We start from the raw sequence: 23949 nt of genomic DNA, 5'->3' as shown, positions 1-23949 counted from the left end.
TAAGGACTGCCAGTGGAATTTTTCTTTTTTTTTTTCTTTTTTTTTTTTTTTAAGAGGAGGCAGGGAGGGGCAGAGGAAAAGGGAGAGAGAGAGAATGTTAAACAGGCTTCACATCCAGCCCGACACAGGGCTCTATCTCATGACCCTGAGATCACGACTTGAGCCGAAATGAAGAGTCAAGCACTTAACTGACTGAGCCACACAGGCACCCTGCCAATGTAATTTTTTAAAATAAACTATAAATATCACCAACTCTTGTAAAATAGTAAATATTTTTACTTACATTTATTTGTTCTGCTCCCCAAAACAGCTAGGTTCCTAGAATTTTAATCAAGAATTCTGATGATGATGATGAAAAAAAAAAAAAGAATTCCAATGATGATGTTCAAATAGAGTAGTCTCCACCAATTCTCTAAGGCTGGTCTTTAAACTAGACTCCTGGGTGCTGCCCCAGCCTCCCTGCATTAGGCAGACAGGAGAAGGATTCAGGATTTTTAACAAGATCTCTGAGTGTTGGGATCCTGTGAGCTGAGGAAGTGCTGTCCTTTACTGGATAGATCATTTCACAGAGTTCTTTAACAAAGTTTGCTTATCTGTAAAGGAAGGAAAATAATGCCTGCCTTATCAGCTTGCAGGGCTGGGGTTGGGATCAAATGCAATCAATGCTTAAGAAAGTGACTCTGTGGGATCTCTGGGTGGCGCAGCGGTTTGGCGCCTGCCTTTGGCCCAGAGAGCGATCCTGGAGACCCGGGATCGAATCCCACGTCAGACTCCCAGTGCATGGAGCCGGCTTCTCCCTCTGCCTGTCTCTGTCTCTCTCTCTCTCTCTGTCTCTCTCTCTCTCTCTCTCTGTGACTATCATAAATAAATAAAAATTAAAAAAAAAAAAAGAAAGTGACTCTGTGCTGGTAAGGCACCATTAGTATAATGAACCCTGCCGCAACCAAAATTATTCAATTTACTGAGAAATGCACCTTCTTCTGGATCTAAGGCAGCGAGATCTTTCAGAGTTGAGAATAAATTGGTATTTCAGTGCTGAGCAATATAATCAGGAATGCCCAAAAACCTTCAAATGGATTGGTTTCCTGGTCATGTGAGTGACAACCCAGAAACAAAACTACTGATGTGCATAGTCTGAATCTCATTAACACAGAACAAGGAGAGCATAGCAGGCAAATGAGAGAGGTCCTACCCTTCTAGAACCTTCCAAGGGACTCAAGAGCAACATTTGCCCATCTGAGGAGTAAAGGATGAGCAAACGCAGTGGTAGCAGAAGATGAAGCATCTGTACACCCATGGAGACATGGGAGAAAAGGGAAAGGTTCTTTCTGTCTTCTGTTTTCACCGGTCATCTTTGATACAGTTCTAACTATGAATCACCCCATTTAATTAGATTCTTTCAGTTAGTCCGGGTGGGGGAAATGGGAACCAAGAGGCTCATGCTCCTCTCGTTTGGTTTTTAATCAGACCCTGCATAAACTGACAATGTGAAATTCGTCTCTCAACCTTTTGTTTTCCCACGCAGCTCTCCAAAGGATATTTCAATGGCTTGTTCCTAAATTTGCCTGCTTATGGCTGACAGCCTGGGAAGTTGAGTGGGTTCTTTCGTAATGGCACCAGGCATTCTGGTTTTGAGAAGGCTGCTTCATGGCACAGTCCAAGCTGCACAGACAGCTGCAGGGACAAAGGCAAATCAACATAGCGAGGGCAACATCACAGAGGACCAGGATGTCATAGGAAGGAATAAACATCACCTGAACATAGTGATTCTAACAAGGTTAGCATGCGAGGAATAATTTTATAGTAATTAGGGCTGCCAGATTTAGCAAACAAAAACACAGGGCATTCAGTGAAATTTGAATTCCAGATAAACATGTAATTATTCAGCATAAGTATGCTTCAAGCGATATCTGGGACAGACTTATACTTTAAAAAAATGTTTTTTGGCCATCTGAAATTCACTTTTAACTAAGCCTCCTGTATTTTACCTGGCGATCATGATAGTAACAGCGTGCTCTCACTATTTCTTCTCCTGGTGATTCTCAACCTTGGCTGCTCACTAGAATCACTTGAAAAATCTTGTTGCCTAGATCACAACAGCCCAGATCAATTAAATAAAATCTTTAGGGCTTTTGTATCTTTTAAATTTTCCCAGGCAATCCTAAACCTCAGCCAAAGTTGAGAACCACCGTCAGACTCTTGTTTTTTAGCTAAAGAAACCATAAAAGGGATAGACAGATCACTGATTGTTGTTTTTTCCAAGACTTCTTTATTTTTTTAAAAGATTTTATTATTTATTCATGAGAAACACAGAGAGAGAGGCAGAGACACAGGCAGAGGGAGAAGCAGGCTCCATTCAGGGAGCCCAATGTGGGACTCGATCCCAGGCCCCGAGATCATGACCTGACCTGAAGGTAGAAGCTAAACCACCAAGCCACCCAGGTGTCCCTCCAAAGTTCAAGCTTTTCATCTTACTCTATCCTATCATGAAAGTATGAGTAATGATCACTTCAGTAAATAAACATTGCTTGAGCACTGTGCTGGGTGCCGGAGAAACAGGAATGGATGAAACATGGTTCCTGCTCTGATGGAGTTCATGCTGTATTATACTTTCATCAAAAAATCTTTCCAGGTAAAGCCTTTTCTTCTCAAGGAAGAAGCAATTTTAAAAGGGAATCTGAAGAATGATGCCCATGTATTGTGGACACTTGATCTATGATAGAATGACACTGAAGAACAAGAAAGAAGAGATGAGAGAGAGAGAGCAGGGAGGGTGAAAGAGAGGGAAGAAAAAAGGAAAAGAGGAAGGGAAGGAAAAAAACGGTCTCTGCCTCTTATCATACACAAAATCCAAAAACGAATCCAAGAGTTTAAAACTAAATTAATTTTAGATTAAATGTGAAAGGCAAAATGGGAGGATTTTATAAGATAATGCTGGAACTAGGGAAAGTTGGTTTTTTTTTTTTTTTTTTAGTGCTAAAAAGTACAAACCACAAAGAAAAAGGGCACCTGGGTGGCTCAGTCGATTGAGTGTCTGCCTTTGGCTCAGGTCATGACCCAGGGTTCTGGGCTGGATCCCCAAACTGGGCTCCCTGCTCAGCTGAGAGTCTGCTTCTCCCTCTGCCCCTCCCTCACTAGTGAGCTCCTGCTCTCTCTCTCTCTCTTTCTCTCTCTCTCTCTCCTGCCCCAAATAAAAATAAGTTTTAAAAAAATAGAAAGATTGGTAAATATGACCACATTCAGTCAGATTAAGAACATCTGCTCTTCAAAAGACATCAGTAAGAGAATGAAGAGGGTGAGACCAGATATTTGCAATTATATCCTGCTCCTAAAAATATATTTCAAAGGAAAAAGGCGCCTGCAAATCAATAAGAAAAACATAGACCACCTGATAGGAAGAAAACGTGCAGGAGACTTTACTTCATAAGAGGCCATGCGAATGGTCAATAAACATGAAAAGGTATTCAACTCATTTGTAACAAGGCAACTGCAAATTAAAACCACTTTCAGATGTCACTATATCCCCACCAGAATAGCTCAAATTCAAAAAAAGCAAACTGACCCTGACCAAGTGTAGACAAAAAGATGGACCAAGAGTAATTCCCATCCCTGCTGGAAAGAGAGGAAATTAAAACAAGCATTCTGAAAGATAGTTTGACACAATCTATTAAAACTGAACAAACAGATATCCTGTGACCCCGCAGTCCTAGTCTTAGATGTCTGCCCCACAGACGTGGCTGTACCTGGACACCAGGACACCCACACAGGGACATTCATAGCAGGGAAGAACCCAGATACCCATCAACGGTACAATGAGTAAAAAATTAAAGGTATTTTCTCTGTGGGATATATAATAATGCAAAAAAAACCACAGCTACAAATAACAATCAGGATGAGTTACACAAACACAGCATTGAGGGGGGAAAGCCAGCCACCGAGTAAAATAAGTAAAAATATTGTTCACGGATATCCACACATACACAGATGCAGAAGGAACGAAGAAAGCCAGGAAGTGATCACCGTGAAAGTTTGGAGAGGGGTTACTTTTAGGGAATTGGGGATGAGCTAGAATTGGAAAGAGATATACAGGAGCCTCTGAGGTCATTCAAATCCTTGACCTAAGTGATGGTTATATGATTTTCTTTATTATAATTCACTAAACTATATGTCTATGGCTTGTGCACTCTCTTGTATAAGTATGCTGTATTTCTTAAAGATTTTTAAAATGGCACTCGGGATGTCTGGGTGGCTCAGTGGTTGAGCATCTGCCTTTGGCTCAGGTCATGATCCTGGGGTCCTGGGATCGAATCCCACATTGGGCTCCCCACAGGGAGCCTGCTTCTCCTTCTGTCTGTGTCTCTGCCTCTCTGTGTGTCCCTCATGAATAAATAAATAAAATCTTTTAAAAATTAAAATAAAATAACGCTCAGGACAAATTTATATGTCCTGCGTGAAGACTTTTTGCACCCCATTCTCAAAAGAGGTTTTACATAAAACTGCCCCTGAGGAGGACAGGTCTGTGGGTAGATGACTCTGGGCCTGTGCCAAGCCCCTAGATAACCAGCTTTCTTCCCCAGAGGTTTTTCAGGTGAATTCTGGTTAAAAATGAACTCTAGTCACAAATGTGAGTTGGGTCACAGTCATTCCTCTGCTTCCAGGGCTCCAGAGGACGCCCAGGTCTTTCTAAAGCTGTAAACCATCTGTGAGCCAGCGTGAGCTCAGCCCTCTGACCCCTCTGCAGGCACACAGAATGCATCCGTGCTTTGCTTCAAACCGGCCCCATGGTCTCGCACCTTCTCCAGACTCTCCCTCAGACTACCAACTCTCCTCCCTGATATTCATATGGTCCACTTCCTCACCTCCCCTGGGCATTTGACAGAAAGTCACCTTCTTTTTTTTTAATATATATATTTTTTGTTAAAGTTCGATTTGCCAACATATAGTATAACACCCAATGCTCACCCTGTCAAGTGCCCCCCGCAATGCCTATCATCCAGTCACCCCTTCCCCCCACCTGCCTCCCCCTTCACTACCCCTTGTTCATGACCCAGAAGAAAATCACCTTCTCATGGACGCTTACTCCAGCCACTTCATTTGCAATTGTTACCTCTCCCCACTGCAATCCTCAACTCTTTGGTCTGGCTTTTCTTTTTCCCCTGTAGTACGTATAACCTTCTACCATAGGATTTTTTACTTTTCTACTAATATCTATTGCCTATCACCTCCACTGGAGGGTGAGACCCACGAAGGCAGGGATTTTTGTCCATTTTTTGTTCACTGTGCCTCCCTTCCATTTAGAAAAGGGCCTGTCATGTAGTAGGCATATAAATAAACGTATGTTGAATGAGAGAATGGATGAATGACTGTATGGATGAAACAATTTTTGAATGCAACTTGAAAAAGATTAAGAAAAGCAGCTACCACCAAAGAAGCAACACACACCTTGAGAAAACACGAAGGATGAGATTGTCAAACCAGTCTCATATGAGTCAGAAATTCTACTCAATATCAAGCTTTACTGGTCATTTCAAGGATTCGAGTCATCTAGAGGCACAGATGAGGCAGAGAAAGCCCTGGAACCATCATGGGAGCTCTCCAGTTTCTTCTCACCCCATCAGATGCTCTCTGGCTTAGATTAACACATGGTGTCTCTAAGCAATGTGTATAGCTCATGTCACGGACAGAAGAGTTCCACGTTCTGTATAACACTCCCATTACTCAGATAGTTCATGTGGAATTTCCCGGGGAGCCATACTCCATAAGTGCATACATCCCATGTCAATTTATGATAGATAATTCTATGCAACCAGACACATTCTGCTAAAAACAATCCATGGACAAGGACTCTCCTGCTAACAAATGCCATTCAATTGTTTGCCAGAAGGTCTGTCATTTCCAGGTTTACAAGGAAACTAGACTGAGTTATCTGCCTTTTCTTTTTCCTGGGGACTTTCCTGGACCCAATACCCTCACAGTAAGGGGACAGAATGGACTGAAGACCTGCTGCTTAATTCTAGTCTTCTCAAATATAAAGGGAACACAGGGTCAGAGTTGCTGTGAAAGCAACCCCTGGGTTATTTGAAATAAGAAAAAAAAAATGGTAGAAAAAAAGGCAACTAGAATAGCCTAATTAATGCCACATGGGCTTTAAGTCTATTCTTAACCTAACTACACGTCCTACCTCGTATTGCTCATCCCCACCTTCTGCCTCCTTGTCCTCATTGTTAGAATACAAGGAGTCAAGAGTCACTGCTCCAAATAGATGTGTCAAAGGAACAGGTTTGGATTTCTGATTCGAGACTTAGGTTCCTAGCATTACTTCCTTCAAGCTGGCCTGGAATCGTTTCCAAAGAAGAGGGAAGCAGGGATTGGTGTAAGAAAAAGAGTAGGGAAAGAAACGCCTTTCTCTGTCTCTATGTACAAAGAGGAACATGTAGCCAGTCCCTACACATGTCATAAAGGAATAAAAAACACTCCTGGTGTAAGTCACTCCTTTACCATGAAGCAGACATTTCTGGAAATGGCCCTAGCTCTTTTAGACACTGGAGTAACCCTTCATGAATGGTTGCTTCTCTGCACTAATGTTGCCCTGGAAAAGTGTAGCTTCCAAAAATCTCTTGTCCAATTAGGGGCTCTTGTGTGAACTATGGCCCAACTCAAGTTACATTAAGATACACACGTAGGTCCAGTCTTGGGTTCTTGTATGGCAGCCATTCATGTGATATGACCTCAGCAGTTCTAGTCAAACAAACACACACCCCCAAATACTTCCCTGTGTCCCAGTGGATGCCTCAAGTCAAGCTTCATTTCTACGGTGTAGGGCTTTGTCAGCTCCACTTCCATTTAAATGCCATATTCGAGGGTAACATTTTTAGCCTAACATTTTAGCCTAAAATTAGCCTAATGTTTAGCCTGTCTTTCCCACCTAGAATCATGGGGACGAAAGTGTTCTAGAAATATCACTCACCTAGTTCAACCCTCTCATTGTATCAGTGAGGACCCTGGAGCCCAAAGAGGTGACACAGTTCACCTGACATACACCCCAGGACAAAGTGGTAACGAAGCCAGCATCAGGCCTATGGCCCCTTATTCCCTCTCCAAGGCTGTCAGAGTCTTCGCTTCGGTGTAAATAAATTTAATGAAGTATTTCCTAAGAGCAGAGTGAGAGAAATGGCAAGAAGGTGGGTATTGGATTCTTGAAGTAGGTAGAGACGCAGAGAGAAAATGAGTAGACTCAATTCACAAATTTTGCCTAGGGCTAGACCTTTATACATTTAATATATGATAATAATAATAATAGATCCACTCATTCCTTCTTTTCTTCTGAGGGACTAAATTCGCCAGTTCTTTTTGATGGTCAGATAGGAATGATATTTGAGGGCAATGACATTCCATATACATTATGCCCTTGACGTCCCAGGGTGCATCTTCCTTGAGGGTTATAATTCTTTAGCCGGCTTCTCGTCTACTCCTGGTTCTCACACCAATGACTTACACCCAAGAGTGTATATCTATTATAATTGCTACCTAAAGAGAATAAGAATTACAGATAAGTAATTTTCTTTTTCTAATCTAACCCCCTGGAGGCATTTCAGCAGCTAATACGGGTGATGACAGGCATTTCTGCTATAATTTATACAATTTCATTTTTCTTAATCATGAATTTTAGTTCTCTTACGTCACCTGCTTGAAATGGAAGCAGGGCTTTTTTTTGTCACTGCTTTTGCATTTGTAGTCTCTCTTGCAAAGCACTTAAAATGTCCACACAATTATGAGAAATGTGGATTAGCCTCTTCTCTGAAATAGCTTGCCTCTAGTCACCTGTAAATCCTTTTCAAACAATGTATAAAGCATTAATTTAGGTGCTTCGGTGGGACGACACAGTTTGAGTATTTAAGAATATATGTGAAAAGTTGCTAAGTGGATCCAACAGACGATTTATAAATAGCTATTTGCCTTGCCAGAGAAATTAGTGATTAAGATGGATATTTAATATAATCTATATAGCATAATTTGGAAGAGAATTTAGGGAATGCCTAGGGTGAGTTTGTACAGTTTCTTTTTGTGGTTTTCATATTTGACACAATGCTTGATGCATGAAAAGATGTCAGTAAATATTCATTTGCATTTAATATAATTAAGAGGCTATTAAATAATGAAGCATTCTGATCACACCTTTAACCTCCCTATCACTCCTTCAAAGCCAATTCAGTTCAGCCAGCCCTGAGGAATCCAAGACAAATTAGTGTTCTCCAATCAAGAGAGTCTAAACATTCTGATATAGCCCAGGATCCTCTGAGATCTAGAATTGTTGGTGGCAACAGGTCATGTGATCAATTTAGTAGATCGGTAAACAGGATTTTGTTGAAGTAGCCCACAATGATGTAGAATAGAATGAAACATAGTACATCTCACATGTACTATGAATGGTACGGTAAGAGAAAGTACCGTTTCTGTAAAACTTTTTCATTTCCATGAGGCACTTGGGTGGCTCAGTCAGTTGAGCAGCCAACTCTTGGTTTTGGCTCAGGTTGTGATCTCAGGGTCCTGGGGTGGAGCCTCACACTGGGCTCCATGCTCAGTGTGTCTGCTAGAGGTTCTCTCCCTCTGTCCCTCCCTCCATTCATGTTCTCTCTCCTGCTCCCTCTCTCTCTCTCTTTCTAAAAATAAATAAATCTTTTTTAAAATAAATAAATAAAATTATTTCATTTCCTGTATGCAGGGGAGCTAGATTATACTGTAAGCTGTATTTCTTCCCATGATTTAGAAGAAGTTTGAAAGCTACCATAGCAGGTTAAACAGAGGCTCCCAAAAAGACATGTCCACATCCTCATCCCTAGAACCTGTGAATGTTATTTTATTTGGGGAAAGGGTCTTTGCAAATGTAATTAAGGTAAGGATCTGAGAATGAGAAGATCATTCTAGATCATGCAGGTGGGCCTCAAAATCCAATGGCCAATGTCCTTATGAGAGAAAGGAAAGGGGAGATTTGAGACAGAATGAAGAGGAGGAAGCAACGTGATCATGGAGACAGAGATTTCAGTGATTTCACAAGTCAATGGACACCTGGAGCCACGAGCAGAAGAAGGAATGGATTCTCCTTAAGCCTCAGGAGGGAGCACCTGCCAACACATTGTTCCAGACTCCTGACCTCTATAACTTTGATAGAATAGATTTCTGTTGTTTTAAGCTCCCCAGTTAGTGGTGATTTGCCACAGGATACTAATACAGCCATTGATCAGAAAGATCCACAGGATACTAATACAGCCATTGATCAGAAAGATCCAAAATCCTAGGTGTTTTCAAAAACTCCAGAACCAGCCTTATCCCACCCCAAAGTTACCCAAAGAATGAAGTCCCATTTCTTTAGTTACCCAAAGTTCACTAATATTTCTTCTTTATGAGAAACATAGATATCCAAGGCCCACAATCTGATCCAGCCCCTGCGGAGGGAAAAAGGATCTCGTACTCTCACAAAAACCAACTAAAGACAATCCTCAGCCTATTCTTCTCTGAAAAAGAAATTTTATTGAGCTTCACTTTTTGTTCAGTAGGTATTTTTTAATTTTCCTATATAAATTTATAATAATAACTATGCATTTTCAAACTGAAATAATGGATTAGAACATCACTATTTTATTTTTTAAGAGTTTATTTATTCATGAGAGACACAGAGAGAGAGAGAGTGAGGCAGAGACACAGGGAGAGGGAAAAGCAGGCTCCATGCAGGGAGCCCAACGTGGGACTCGATCCCAGGACTCCAGGATCATGCCCTGGGCTGAAGGCGGCACTAAACCGCTGAGCCACCCGGGCTGCCCAAACATCACTATTTTAAACTTCTCCCTAATCACTAGAGCCAGCCAATAAAAGGAACTTGGCAAGAATGAGGAAAGATGGCTCACTTAATAATAATAAAATTTTCAATTCTTCCTATATTTTTTTCCAAGATTGGCCAGGAGAAATGTTGTTTCTAGAAATGTCCACACATCAATCACCATGGGGCATGCTTACCCATTTTGCTGGTCTTAGCCATAGGCCTTAGCAACCATAAGATATCTAAGCTGTATGGCATATACTTTAATTGGAGCATGATAAAATGGAGTTATAAGTGCTTATAACTAATCCATTATCGGGGATCCCTGGGTGGCGCAGCGGTTTGGCGCCTGCCTTTGGCCCAGGGCGCGATCCTGGAGACCCGGGATCGAGTCCCACATCAGGCTCCCGGTGCATGGAGCCTGCTTCTCCCTCTGCCTGTGTCTCTGCCTCTCTCTCCCTCTCTCTCTGTGACTATCATAAATAAATAAAATAAAAAAAAAAAAAAAACTAATCCATTATCCTATTTGTATCAGCAGTAATTAGTGTTATAAATTACCAAGTTCCTATCATAGTTTTAAGGTCCTGGAATTCTTTGGCTTTTCTCCAGTTTTACATGAGAACTGCCATATGCATCATTCCAAGACCAGCACCTATGTGAAAAAGGAGGCAAGACAGCCCAAATCTCCACGAATTCATTTAGCAATCATCATCTTTCCATCTTCATGTAGCGACTCATTGCACTAATTTTAGAAAACCTAATATAATGCTTTGCACATAGTAACCATTCAATAAATGTATCTAACCTAATTGAGTTATATATTTTGAGAACATGATGAAAATTAGATGGTAAAGATAATTGTCAAGTGGTGGGGTGGGGGGAATGAAAGAGGTTATAAGATGAATTATGACAAAAACCATCAAGTAGTCCATTGCATTTCTGATCAGCATCTTTTCCCATTACATCATTAAAAAAAAAAAGAGTCAAGACAAACAACATTTTCAAACTGGCATAGGTCTCCTCTAATAATATGTCAGTTGAAGTTCAAACCTCTCACCAACCATAACCCCTCCATCGCCCAGCAAACCACGGCAGATGAACTTCACTAGGGACTCTCTGGCCTGGCAAAGACAAACCACCCTTCATCCAGGACAGGTTGGCCTTCAGGGATTGCTCTCTCCAAACTCATGACTCTGTAGAGGTGATTTGTGCACATCGGATGGTTGTAAGAAATGACATGAGATCTTAGAAACTAGCCCTTTATCTGATATGTCATTTGCAAATATCTTCTCCCATTCTGTAGGTTGTCTTTGAGTTTTGTTGACTGTATCCTTTGCTGTGCAAAAGCTTCTTATCTTGATGAAGTCCCAATAGTTCATTTTTGCTTTTGTTTCTTTTGCCTTTGTGGATGTATCTTGCAAGAGGTTACTGTGGCCGAGTTCAAAAAGGGTGTTGCCTGTGTTCTTCTCTAGGATTTTGATGGAATCTTGTCTCACATTTAGATCTTTCATCCATTTTGAGTTTATCTTTGTGTATGGTGAAAGAGAGTAGTCTAGTTTCATTCTTCTGCATGTGGATGTCCAATTTTCCCAGCACCATTTATTGAAGAGACTGTCTTTCTTTCAATGGATAGTCTTTCCTCCTTTATTGAATATTAGTTGACCATAAAGTTCAGGGTCCACTTCTGGATTCTCTATTCTGTTCCACTGATCTATGCGTCTGTTTTTGTGCCAGTACCACACTGTCTTGATGACCACAGCTTTGTAGTACAACCTGAAATCTGGCATTGTGATGCCCCCAGATATGGTTTTCTTTTTTAAAATTCCCCTGGCTATTCGGGGTCTTTTCTGATTCCACACAAATCTTAAAATAATTTGTTCTAACTCTCTGAAGAAAGTCCATGGTATTTTGATAGGGATTGCATTAAACGTGTATATTGCCCTGGGTAACATTGACATTTTCACAATATTAATTCTGCCAATCCATGAGCATGGAATATTTTTCCATCTCTTTGTGTCTTCCTCAATTTCTTTCAGAAGTGTTCTATAGTTTTGAGGGTATAGATCCTTTACCTCTTTGGTTAGGTTTATTCCTAGGTATCTTATGCTTTTGGGTGCAATTGTAAATGGGATTGACTCCTTAATTTCTCTTTCTTCAGTCTCAGTGTTAGTGTATAGAAATGCCATTGATTTCTGGGCATTGATTTTGTATCCTGCCACGCTACCGAATTGCTGTATGAGTTCTAGCAATCTTGGGGTGGAGACTTTTGGGTTTTCTATGTAGAGTATCATGTCATCGGAGAAGAGGGAGAGTTTGACTTCTTCTTTGCCAATTTGAATGCCTTTAATGTCTTTTTGTTGTCTGATTGCTGAGGCTAGGACTTATTAAACTCAACACCAAAGAAACAAACAATCCAATCATGAAATGGGCAAAAGACATGAACAGAAATCTCACAGAGGAAGACATAGACATGGCCAACATGCATATGATAAAATGCTCTGCATCACTTGCCATCAGGGAAATACAAATCAAAACCACAATGAGATACCACCTCACACCAGTGAGAATGGGGAAAATTAACAAGGCAGGAAACAACAAATGTTGGAGAGGATGCGGAGAAAAGGGAACCCTCTTACACTGTTGGTGGGAATGTGAACTGGGGCAGCCACTCTGGAAAACTGTGTGGAGGTTCCTCAAACAGTTAAAAATAGACCTGCCCTACGACCCAGCAATTGCACTGTTGGGGATTTACCCCAAAGATACAGATGCAATGAAACGCTGGGACACCTGCACCCAGATGTTTATAGCAGCAATGGCCACGATAGCCAAACTGTGGAAGGAGCCTCGGTGTCCAACGAAAGATGAATGGATAAAGAAGATGTGGTTTATGTATACAATGGAATATTACTCAGCTATTAGAAATGACAAATACCCACCATTTGCTTCAACGTGGATGGAACTGGAGGGTATTATGCTGAGTGAAGTAAGTCAGTCGTTGAAGGACAAACATTACATGTTCTCATTCATTTGGGGAATATAAATAATAGTGAAAGGGAATATAAGGGAAGGGAGAAGAAATGTGTGGGAAATATCAGAAAGGGAGACAGAACGTAAAGACTGCTAACTCTGGGAAACAAACTAGGGGTGGTGGAAGGGGAGATGGGCGGGGGGTGGGAGTGAATGGGTGACGGGCACTGGGGGTTATTCTGTATGTTAGTAAATTGAACACCAATAAAAAATAAATTAAAAAAAAAAAAGAAATGACATGAGAACCCCTTAGGAATGAACTGAGACAAAGAGAAGAGATGGCTGGGAACAGTCAAGGAGCTGCCAGAGTTGATGGGGCCAGAGATGTTCAGGGGAAGACCACTTTCTCAGATAGAAGGATTGAGCGGAGACTTTTTTTAAATTAATATTCTTTCAGGTTTTTAGGCAAATAGCAAGAGATAGAATAGCACAAAGTTATATAAACATACAGTCCTGGATTTGAAGATTGTCTGCCCCATTTAACTCTAACCTTGAACAATGAATTAATAACATCTCTGAGCCTCAGTTTTCCTTCCTGTGAATCTATGATAACACCAGACTTCAGGTGGTTATAATTACTCATTGAGCTAATGTCTGTAATGTGCTTAGCACAGTAATTGACACTACACTCAATAAGGTTTTACATGTTTTAAATGCAACCCTGTTCTTAGCTTCCCTGGGTTCACTTAGCCTAGTAGAATCTAAGGAAATGAATACTATTAACTGTTCTTCAGACACAAATTAGCATATTTCTTTTTTGAGGATAATACTGATAAACTGTATTTTCTCCAGCCCAGCCTACACACTTCCACTAGCTTCCTGAGCAAAGAGCTCTAATGCTGCCACTCTTCTGCTCAAAACATCCCTATAGGCTCCTCTCCTACTGTTACATTAGAGTTTCATTCAAGACAGCATGGAAATATGGAAAAAATGTGTGCATCAGATCTGGGCTTAAATGCTAGTCCTGCCACTTAGTGAGAGGTGACTTCTAGCAAGTTCCTTAATTTCTCTATGCCCCAGATTCCCTTTGTAGAAAAGGAACAGTAACACTTTACAAAAGGAAAAATAACACTTATTTGAGGACAGTTGGCCTAGAGATTAAAAAAATTATGACATCCTCAAAAAGATATATCAATGCCTGGTACAAAGTAAGCCCTAAGTAAATTTTAATATTTTCATTCTTTTCCAGCTTTATTCCACATCTCCCATCCTTCCATCCCATATTCCTTTCAGACTGAAGGCTCCCCTTCAATGCCTGTGTTGCCTCTCCTTGGCTTTGCCTACACACTGCATTCTGCCTTTCTGGAATGCCATGGCCCCAGCCCTAAGTATCCAAATCCTGCCTATTCTTCAAAACTCAAGTTAGGTGGGTGGGGGGTTACGGTGACTGGGTGATGAGCACTGAGGGGGGCGCTTGGCAGGATGAGCACTGGGTGTTATGCTATATGTTGCCAAATTGAACTCCAATTTAAAAAAATTTTTTTTAAATAATAAAAAAAGAAAAAGAAATAAAATTCACATTTAAAAAAAAAAAAAACGAAAACCTCAAGTTAGGGTTGTCCTAGATGGCTCAGTTGGTTATTTGTCTGATTCTTGGTTTCAGCTCAGGTTGTGATCTTGGGGCGCTGAGATCAAACCCCACTTCTGGCTCACGCTCAATGTAGAGTCTGCTAGTCACTCTCCCTCTGCTCCTCCCCCCAGTGCTCTATCTCCTTCTTGAATAAATAAATAAAATCTTAAAAAAAAAAAAAAAAACACCTCAAGTTAAACACTATCTTTCCCACAAAGCCTTATTATTGCCCAGAAGAGATAATTGCCTCTCTGAGCTTCCTGGACCATTGTCTTTGACCTTCATGTAACCTTTCACATTGCCTTTATAATCATTGCTCTGAGTTTTATCTCCCCAAAAAAGTAAATTCCCTAAGGGCACAGTCTTCTGCATCTTCTTCCTTACAGACCTGGCATACCTCAATCACTCAAAAAATATTTGTTAAATGAACAAATCAATAACAAATTATGTGTATAAAGAAAAATGTAAATAAAATACCTATACTTAATTAACAAATAAGAAATTTAAATGAAATATCTGCACTAAAGCAAAGATTCTTTCATCTTACTTTGTATGTGTACCTAAAGGTAACTGCATATGTTTATAAACAAGCTTAAGAAGATTCCCAATGCCTGTCTTCAATGTTTCATTTTTAGGGTTTCCTATTTCCTGTAAAAAGCAAATGGGGAGTGATGTCACCAAGACGGCAACATGGGTTGTTCCTGACTTCATTCCCTTCACAAGAAGAACAACTAACAACTATTCAACAACAAGATGCTAGTGAGGGAATCTTAGAGCACAGTGAAACATTCCCTTGCACCATAGAGACCAAGACAGACTGTATCAGAGGAGGAACAGAAGCAGTTATACGTGGACCACACTGCCTCTCTCCCAGGCCAGTGCAACACCACACAGAGAGGGCTCTCCTGAGCCTTCAGTTCTTCGGTGGGAAAAGACAACCCAGAAGAGACAACCAAACCCCCAGAATTATGGGTCAATTTGTGGAGGCCTCTGCTCCAAACTCACACCACAGGGACTGCAGGGGCATCTGTGTGGCTCAGCACTGGGAATCCGAATATTATGGAGAAGGGAGGAGGGGCTTGCAATAACCAGCACAGGGATCTTAGCAGAGCAAGTGCATACCTGCACTGCCCAAGTAGGAATCCCGGCTAGCAGTTTTGATCATCTGCAGAACCAAGTCAAGGATGCACTCTAGCCAGGGAACAGAGTGGGGTGCAGATCTGCCCGATTTTGGCCCTAAAGCCTAGTCTGCCCATGCCCAGGCAAGGAGCTATGTCAGCACCACCCTCAGTGGGGAGTACTTTCTGCCTCATCTGACCAGAAGTGCTGGAGAAAACTGAAAGAAATCAAAGCACACTGATCCCAAGAACATCAAAACACAAAAAGACAGCTGTATAAGAAACAAGAATCTACAAAACAGGAAACAATTAACAAAATGGTGTTAAATTAGTGTTTACTGATGAATTTATAAAGCATTTAAAGAATTAACACTAATTGGTGTTAAATCTTTACTTGTCAATAATTACTTTAAAAGCAAACAGATTTAATTATTCAATCAAAAGACACAGAATGGCTGAACGGACTAAAACAAACAAACAAACAAAAACCAAGATCCAAAAATACACTGCCTACAAAAGATTCACTTTAGACTTGAGGACACAGATGGAAGGGATGGAAAAAGACATTCAAAGCAAATGGTAACCCAACAACAGCAGGAGTAGGTAGCTATCTCTTTTTTTTTTTTTTTTTTTTGGTAGCTATCCTTATACCAAACAAAATAAACTTTAAACCAAAAATGTTAAAAGACGAAAAAGTCACTACATAATGATAAAAAAGGTAAGTACATCAAGAAGAGGTAACAGTTGTTAATATTTATACACCCAACAAGAGAGCACCTAGATACATAAAGCAAAATATAACAGCCAAAAGGAGAAATAATCATAATACAATAATAGTTGGGGAATTTAACAGTCCAAAAATATATATAGACAATCCAGACAGAGAATCAATAAGAAACCCGTGGATTCAAACAACACTATAGATCAAACGAACCTAACAGACATATAAAAGACATTTATCCAACAACAGAATACATATTCTCATGTACACAGGGAATATTTTCTATAATAAACCATATTTTAGGCCATTGCAGTCTTACAAATTCAAGAAGATGAAATCATACCAAGTATCTTCTCTGACCACCATGGCATGAAACTGCATATGAATAACAAGAGGAAAACTGAACAATTCATGAACACATAGAAATTACACATCACTCTCCTAAACAACCAATGGATCAGAGAAGAAATTAAAGGGGAAATTAAAATGTTTCTCCAATCTAACAAAAACCAGAACTTGCAGAATGCCGCAAAAATAGTTCTAAGAGGGAAGTTCATAGCAATAAATATCTACATGAAGAAACAAGAAAGATCCCAAATGAACTACCTAACTCTGTGCTTTAGGGAACTGAAATAAAAGAACTTGAGTCCAAAGTAACCAGAAGAAAGGAAATAAGAAACATTAGAGCATAAATCAGTGAAATAGAAAAAAGAAAAACAATAGAAAAAGTTAACCAAACTAAGAGTTGGTTCTTTGAAAAGCTAAACAAAACTGGCAAACCTTTGGCTACACTAAATAAGGAAAAACAGGAAAAAGACCAAAATCAACAAAATTATAAATGAAGAATGAGACATTACAACTGATACTACCGACATTCATATACCACTATGAACAACTATATGTCAATAAACTAGACAACCTAGAAGAAACGAAAAAAGTTTTGGAAATCTTATTAAGATTAAATCAAGAAGAAATAAAAAATCTGTATACATTAATTATTGGTAAAGAGATTGGATCATGAACCAAAAATCTCCCAAAGAAGAAAGCCTAGAACCAGATGTCTATACTGATGAATTTATAAAACATTTTAAAAATTAATACTAATTCTCAAACTCTTCCAAGAAAACTGAAAAGGAAAGAACACTTCCAAACCTATTTTAGGAGGCCAGCATTATCCTTATACCAAAATCAGAGGGAAAAAAAATTTTAAAAAACCACTGTAGGTAAACTTTCCAATGATATAGATGCAAATTTTCCCAATAAAATACTAGCAAACTGAATTCAGCAGCATAATAAAATGATCATTCTCTGTGATCAAGTGGAATTTATCCCTGGAATGCAGGATTGGTTCAACACACACACATATCAATGTGCTACATCACATTAATAGAATGAAAGAAAAGAATCATATGATCATTTCAATAGAGGCAAAATAAGCATTTGACAAAATTCAACATCCATTCATGATTTTAAAAAACTTTTAAATTAGGCATAGAAGGAACATATCTCAACATAAATAAAGGCCATTTATGACAAGCCCATAGCTACATCATACTTGGTGGTGAAAGCATTTTCTCTAAGATCAGGAACAGAGAAGAGTGTCCACTCCATCACTACTATTCAACATAGTATCAGAAATCCTACTTGAACAATCAGGAAAGAAAACGAAATAAAGGGATCCCTGGGTGGCTCAGCGGTTTAGTGCCTGCCTTTGGCCCAGGGCGCGATCCTGGAGACCCGGGATCGAATCCCACGTCGGGCCCCCTGCATGGAGCCTGATTCTCCCTCTGCCTGTGTCTCTGCCTCTCTCTCTCTCTCTCTCTCTCTCTCTCTCTGACTAACATGAATAAATAAATAAAATCTTTAAAAAAAGAAAACGAAGTAAAATATATCAGAATTGGAAATTAAAAAGTAAACTTGGGGGATCCCTGGGTGGCTCAGCGGTTTAGCACCTGCCTTTGGCCCAGGGCGTGATCCTGGAGTCCTGGGATCGAGTCCCGCATCGGGCTCCCTGCATGGAGCCTGCTTCTCCTTCTGCCTGTATCTCTGCCTCTCTCTCTCTCTCTCTCTCTCTCTCTATCATAAATAAATAAATAAATAAATAAATAAATAAATAAATAAATAAAATTTAAAAAATAAAATAAAAAGTAAACTTGTCTCTATTTTCTGATGACATGATTTTATACATAGAAAATCTTGAAGACTCAACCAAAAAAAATCTGTTGGATCTAAATCAATCAATACAGGCAATACAGTAGAGTGGCAGGATTCAAAATTACCATACCAAAATCAGCATTTCTATACATTAACAACAAATTTTCTGAAAAAGGAAGAAATCAATCCCATTTAAAATGGCATCAAATCCATAAGATACTTAGTAGCAAATGTACCTAAGGAGGTAAAAGATCTCTATTCTGAAAATTATAAGATATTGATGAAAGAAATGGAAGAAGACACAAATAAATGGAAAGATATCTCATGTTCCTGGATTAGAAGAATTAATAGTGTTAAAATGTCAACACTACCAAAAGCTATCTATAGATTCAGTGTAATCTCTATCCAGATTCTATTAGCATTTTTTGCAGAAGTAAGGGAAAAAATCATACTGAGAAAAAAGAACAAAGCAGTAGGTATTCCAGTTCTTGATTTCAAGCTACCTTATAAAGCTACAGTCATCAGAACAATATGGTATTGACATAAAGACAAATGGATCAATGGAACAGAACTGAAGCCCACAAGTAAACCCACACATATATAGCTGACTAATATTTGACAAGGCAGCCAATAATACTCAATGGAGGAAAGACAATGTCTTCAATAAATGGTGTTGGGATAATGATTCACATGTAAAAGAATGAAACTATACCCATATATATGTCACCCACAAAAATTAATTCAAAATGGATTAAAGATTTAAGTGGTGGGGAGATGAAGAATTAGAGGAAGTTGGTCAAAAGATACAAGCTTCCAGTTATAAGATAAATAAGTACCAGAGATATAATGTACAAGGTGATAGCTATTACCACTGTATGATATACATAAAAGTTAAGAGAGTAAATCCTAAGAGTTCTCATCACATGGAGAATTTTTTCCTTTATTCTTTCTTCTTTTTTTTTAATTGTGTCTGTATGAGGAGATAGATGTTAGCTGAACTTACTGCAGCAAACATTTCATAATATATGCAAATCAAACCAAAGTGCTTTATACCTTATAAGGTGATATACATCAATTATTTCTTAATAAAATTGAGAAAAAAGTAAATGAATTTAATTATGCTACTTGATAGCATTTGACAGCTTTGGGGCTTTGTGTAAGAGAAATCAAAGCAGTTATTTCATTAATTCAATGGCAAGAAATGTCAAAATATCACCTGTCTTTGTGTACGTTAGTGCATTAACTGTATTCTTCTCTTTTAAATTGCTTAGGGATCACATAAACAACACTTCAAATACAACTAAAATATTTAGTTTCCTGAAAATCCATCTTTACAAATTCTTTGTTTTATTTAAATTTTTAAAAATCTTTAACAGTTAAAAAAAATGAATAAATGTTAATTGTTCGAAGTCGTACAAGGAAAACAATACTTTTCCTTTAGGACAACCAAAGATCAAGAAACTGAGCCCATCAGCTAATTCCAAACTATAAACAGTAGAAATGCAAGTCCTACTGTCTTGTGTAATTGGAACCAAATTCCTCCACCCCATTGTAGTGTCCTGAGTATGAAAGGTAAACTCTTTACTCAGGACAAGGCAAAGAAGAAGCCTAGTTATATGGAAGGTCAACAAGGCCTTACACTTTCATCCCACCTTATTATATATTTTGTCTTTGACAAGAGGCCCTGGGACAAGAAACCTTGTGAGGCCTTAGATCCCACAGAAACCACTCCTAGTGCATTATTATTTGGCTACCATTTGCTCGGGATTTAGAAACAATCCAAACAATCCATTGATACAGAATTACAAAACTGTGAGATTTTTGACAGATATATTTTGATTCAATTGTCCTGCTTATAGGAAGAATGTCATGATGTAATGATGCAGACACTACCAGCCTGAAATCTAAGCTTGTCTTGTTCCACAACCTCTAACAAATCCTTTTTCATGGCAGTGACTCCCTTTTCAAATGCAAAGCAAGATATTTCTGCCATCTTCTAAGAATATTATTAGAGCTGATTTTTAAAAAATATTTTATTTATTTATTCATGAGAGTCACACAGAGAGGCAAAGATATGGGCAGAGGGAGAAGCAGGCTCCCTACAGGAAGCCTGATACGGGACTCTATCCCAGGACCCCCAGATCATGACCTGAGCCAAAGGCAGACATTCAACCACTGAGCTACGCAGGTGCTCATGAAAGCTGATTTTTAAAAATATATAGCATTTTCCAAAAAAAATGCTTTGTTTTGTTGACAAACCTCTGAGACTATTAATGACCAATATCATTATATCAATGCTGTTCTCTCCAATGTTAGAATATACCCAAATCTCTTTTTTGTGATTAAAGTGTTTTCTGCTGAACCCACTTAATGTTGTAGAAGACTACCTGACGTGATAGACTACAGGATGAGACGGCACACCTATATCAAGTCTGACCTTGTCACCTGGACCTTATCTAATTCACTGCCATTAAATTGTCGAAGAAAAGAGTGACCTCAGAAAGATGATAAGCAAGGAAACTCCAGGCCCTTGTTCACCCATAGAAAACATTGGGAAAACAAAAACAAAAATAGAGACTGACTAAATAACTTTATAGAAAAACAAGTCAAAGTTATAGGAACTAAGTAAATATTCAGGCAAGAAAAAGCCACATTCAAAATAGTAGGATATTTGGTGGCATTTTACTTTCCTTTGTCCCACTTTCTGCTCAGAACTGCACAATCAGAAAGAAGGAGCAGAACAGAATTTATTAGCAACATGTCTGTTGGCTAGAATTACTTTTCTGATTCTGTATCAGTAGGTTACCTCTCAATCCTCAAAGGAAAGCCTAGAAACAGATGGCTTCACTGGTGAAGTCTACCAAACATTTTTTTTTTTTTTCTACCAAACATTTAAAGAAGAATTAACACCAATCCTTCTCAAACTCTTCTTTAAAAAAAAAAAAATTGAAGAAGATAAAACACTTCAAAATTCATTTTATGAGGCCAACATTACTCTGATGCCAAAGCCAGACAAAGACACTGTAAGAAAAGAAAACATAGACTAATATATCTAATGAATAATAATATAGAAATACCAGCAAACAGAATACTAGCAAATAGAATTCAGGAGCACATTAGAAGAACTATACATCATGAACAAGTTGAACAAATTCCTACAATGCAAGGATGGTTCAAGATATGAAAATCAGTAAATATAATATACTGCATTTGCAAAATGAAGGGGAAACCCCCACATGATCATGTCACTTCATGCAGAAAAAGTGTTTGGCAAAATTCAACACTCTTTCATAATAAAAACACTCAACAAGCTAGGAACAAAGGGAAACTACCTCAACACAATAAAGACCATTTATTAAAAAACCCATAGCTAAATGATTAAACCCAATGATTAAACATTAATTTTTTTCCTCTAATACCAGGAACAAGACAAAGATGCCCATTTTTGTCACATCTATTCAAGGTAGTACTCAAAGTCCTAACCAGAGCAGTTAGGCAAGGAAAAGAAACAAAAGGAAAAGAGGTAAAAGCATTTTTCTTAAATGCAGAAAATCATAAACTCTACCCAAAAACAATCCATAAAACATTAGAACTAATAAATGAATTCATCAAAATTGCAAGGCACAAAAAATTGTTCTTATACACTACCAATGACAAATCTGAAAAGTAAATTAAGAAAACAATTCCGTTCCCAATAACACTGAAAAGAATAACATATTTAAGAATAAACTTAACCAAAGAGACCAAAGACTTGTACCTTGGAAGCTACAAAACATTGCTAAAAGAAATGAAAGTAGACACAAATAAATGGAAAAAAATAATCTGTGCTCAAGGACAAGAAGTTTAAATACTGTTAAGATGTCTATATGACCCAAAGAGATGTACAAATTCAATGCAATTCCCATCAAAATCCTAATGATTTTTTTTTACAGAAATAGAAAATATCATCCTAAATTTCATATGGAATCTCTAGGGACCCCCAAAATAGACCAAACAATCTTGAAAAAGAAGAACGAAGTTGAAGTCTCATACTCCCTGATTTCAAACCTTACTACAAAATTATACTAGTCAAGAGATGCCTGGGTGGTGCAAACGATTAAGTGTCTAACTCTTGACTTTGGCTCAGGTTATGATTTCAGTGTCATGAAATCCAGCCCCACATCAGGCTCTGTGTTGAGTGATAAGTCTGCTTCTCTCTCTCTCTTATTACTCCTACCCCCTACTTCAAGTAAATAAATAAATCTTTTTTAAAAATTACACTAGTCCAAAAAGTGTAGTACCAATATAAAGACATATATGGACCAATGGAATAAAGTAGAGAGCCCATAAATAAATCTTTATATATGTGGTCAAATGATTTTTGACAAGAGAGCCAACCTTTTTTGCAACAAATGATGCTGATTCTTTCATGCAAAAGAATGAAGTTGGACTCTTATACTGTATACAAAAATTAACTCAAAATGGGCCAAAGATTTAAATTTAGATCCAAACTATAAAACTCTTAGAAAGAGTTTTCTTAGAAGAAAACAGAGGCAGGGCTTCTTGACACTGGATATGGCAATTATTTCTTGAATGTTACACTGAAAATGAAGGCAATAAAAATAAAAGTAGATAAATTGAGCTTCATCAAAATTTTAAAACTTTTATATTTGAAAGGATATAATAAACAGACTGAAGAGACAATCTATGGATTAGGAGTAAATATCGGTGATGATATAGAAAAAAAACAGAACCTTTGTGCATTGCTGATGGAAATGTTAAATGGTACAATTCATATGGAAAATAGTGTGGTGGTTCCTCAAAAAACTAAACATAGAATTACCCTATAGTCCAGCAATTCCACTTCTGGGTATATACTCCAAAGAATTGAAAGCAGGTACTTGAGCAGATTTTTGTACAACTGCATTCACAGCATTACTCACAGTAGCCAAAATTTTGACATATCCAAATGTCTATCAACAGATGAATGGAGAAACAAAATGTGATGTATACATACAATGGAATATGATGTAGCCCTAAAAAGAAAGGGAATTCTGATGGATGAACCTTGAAGACCTGCTCAGTGAAATAAGCTGGACACAAAAGGACAAATACTATGTGATTCCCTTATTTGAGAAACCTAGAGTAGTCAAATCATAGAGACAGAGAGTAGAAGGGAGTTGGCTGGAGGAGAAGGGGGCAGTTAGTGTAATGGGTACAGAGTTTCAGTTTGGGAAGATGAAATTGTTCTATGGATGGTGGTGGTGGTTGCACAATAATGTCAATGCCACCTGATGCCACTGAACTGCACACTTGAAAACGGTTGAAGTAAAAGAAATTATGAAAAAACAATAAAAAAGATCTGAATCCTTTTCACATTATCAGAAATACTAAACATATGATAGTACTGCTGCAAGAAATGTTGTGCTATAAAATATTTAAAATTGGGGCATCTGGGTAGGCTCAGTCAGTGAAGCATCTGCCTTCAGCTCAGGTCACAGTTCCAGGGTCCTGGGATTGAGCCCCACATCAGGCTTCCTACTCAGCGGGGAGTCTGATTCTCCTT

At 38.6% G+C, this 23949-nt stretch overlaps 1 long non-coding RNA gene across 2 annotated transcripts in view; it reads right to left on the bottom strand.

Moving 5' to 3' along the window:
• Positions 1-7267: 7267 nt before the first annotated feature.
• The window catches only part of LOC112658568 (uncharacterized), a 39685-nt gene continuing 23003 nt past the window's right edge, over positions 7268-23949 (bottom strand). For both annotated transcript variants that reach the window (XR_003135797.3, XR_007408471.1), the window contains exon 4: positions 7268-7527. This is a non-coding gene — a long non-coding RNA (uncharacterized LOC112658568). The remainder of the gene's footprint in view (positions 7528-23949) is intronic.

The sequence above is a fragment of the Canis lupus genome, chromosome 35 (assembly GCF_003254725.2).
Source record: "Canis lupus dingo isolate Sandy chromosome 35, ASM325472v2, whole genome shotgun sequence".
Classification (NCBI taxonomy): Eukaryota; Metazoa; Chordata; class Mammalia; order Carnivora; family Canidae; genus Canis; species Canis lupus.
Note: the sequence above shows the minus strand (reverse complement) of the source record. Positions and strands in the feature narration are given on the sequence as shown.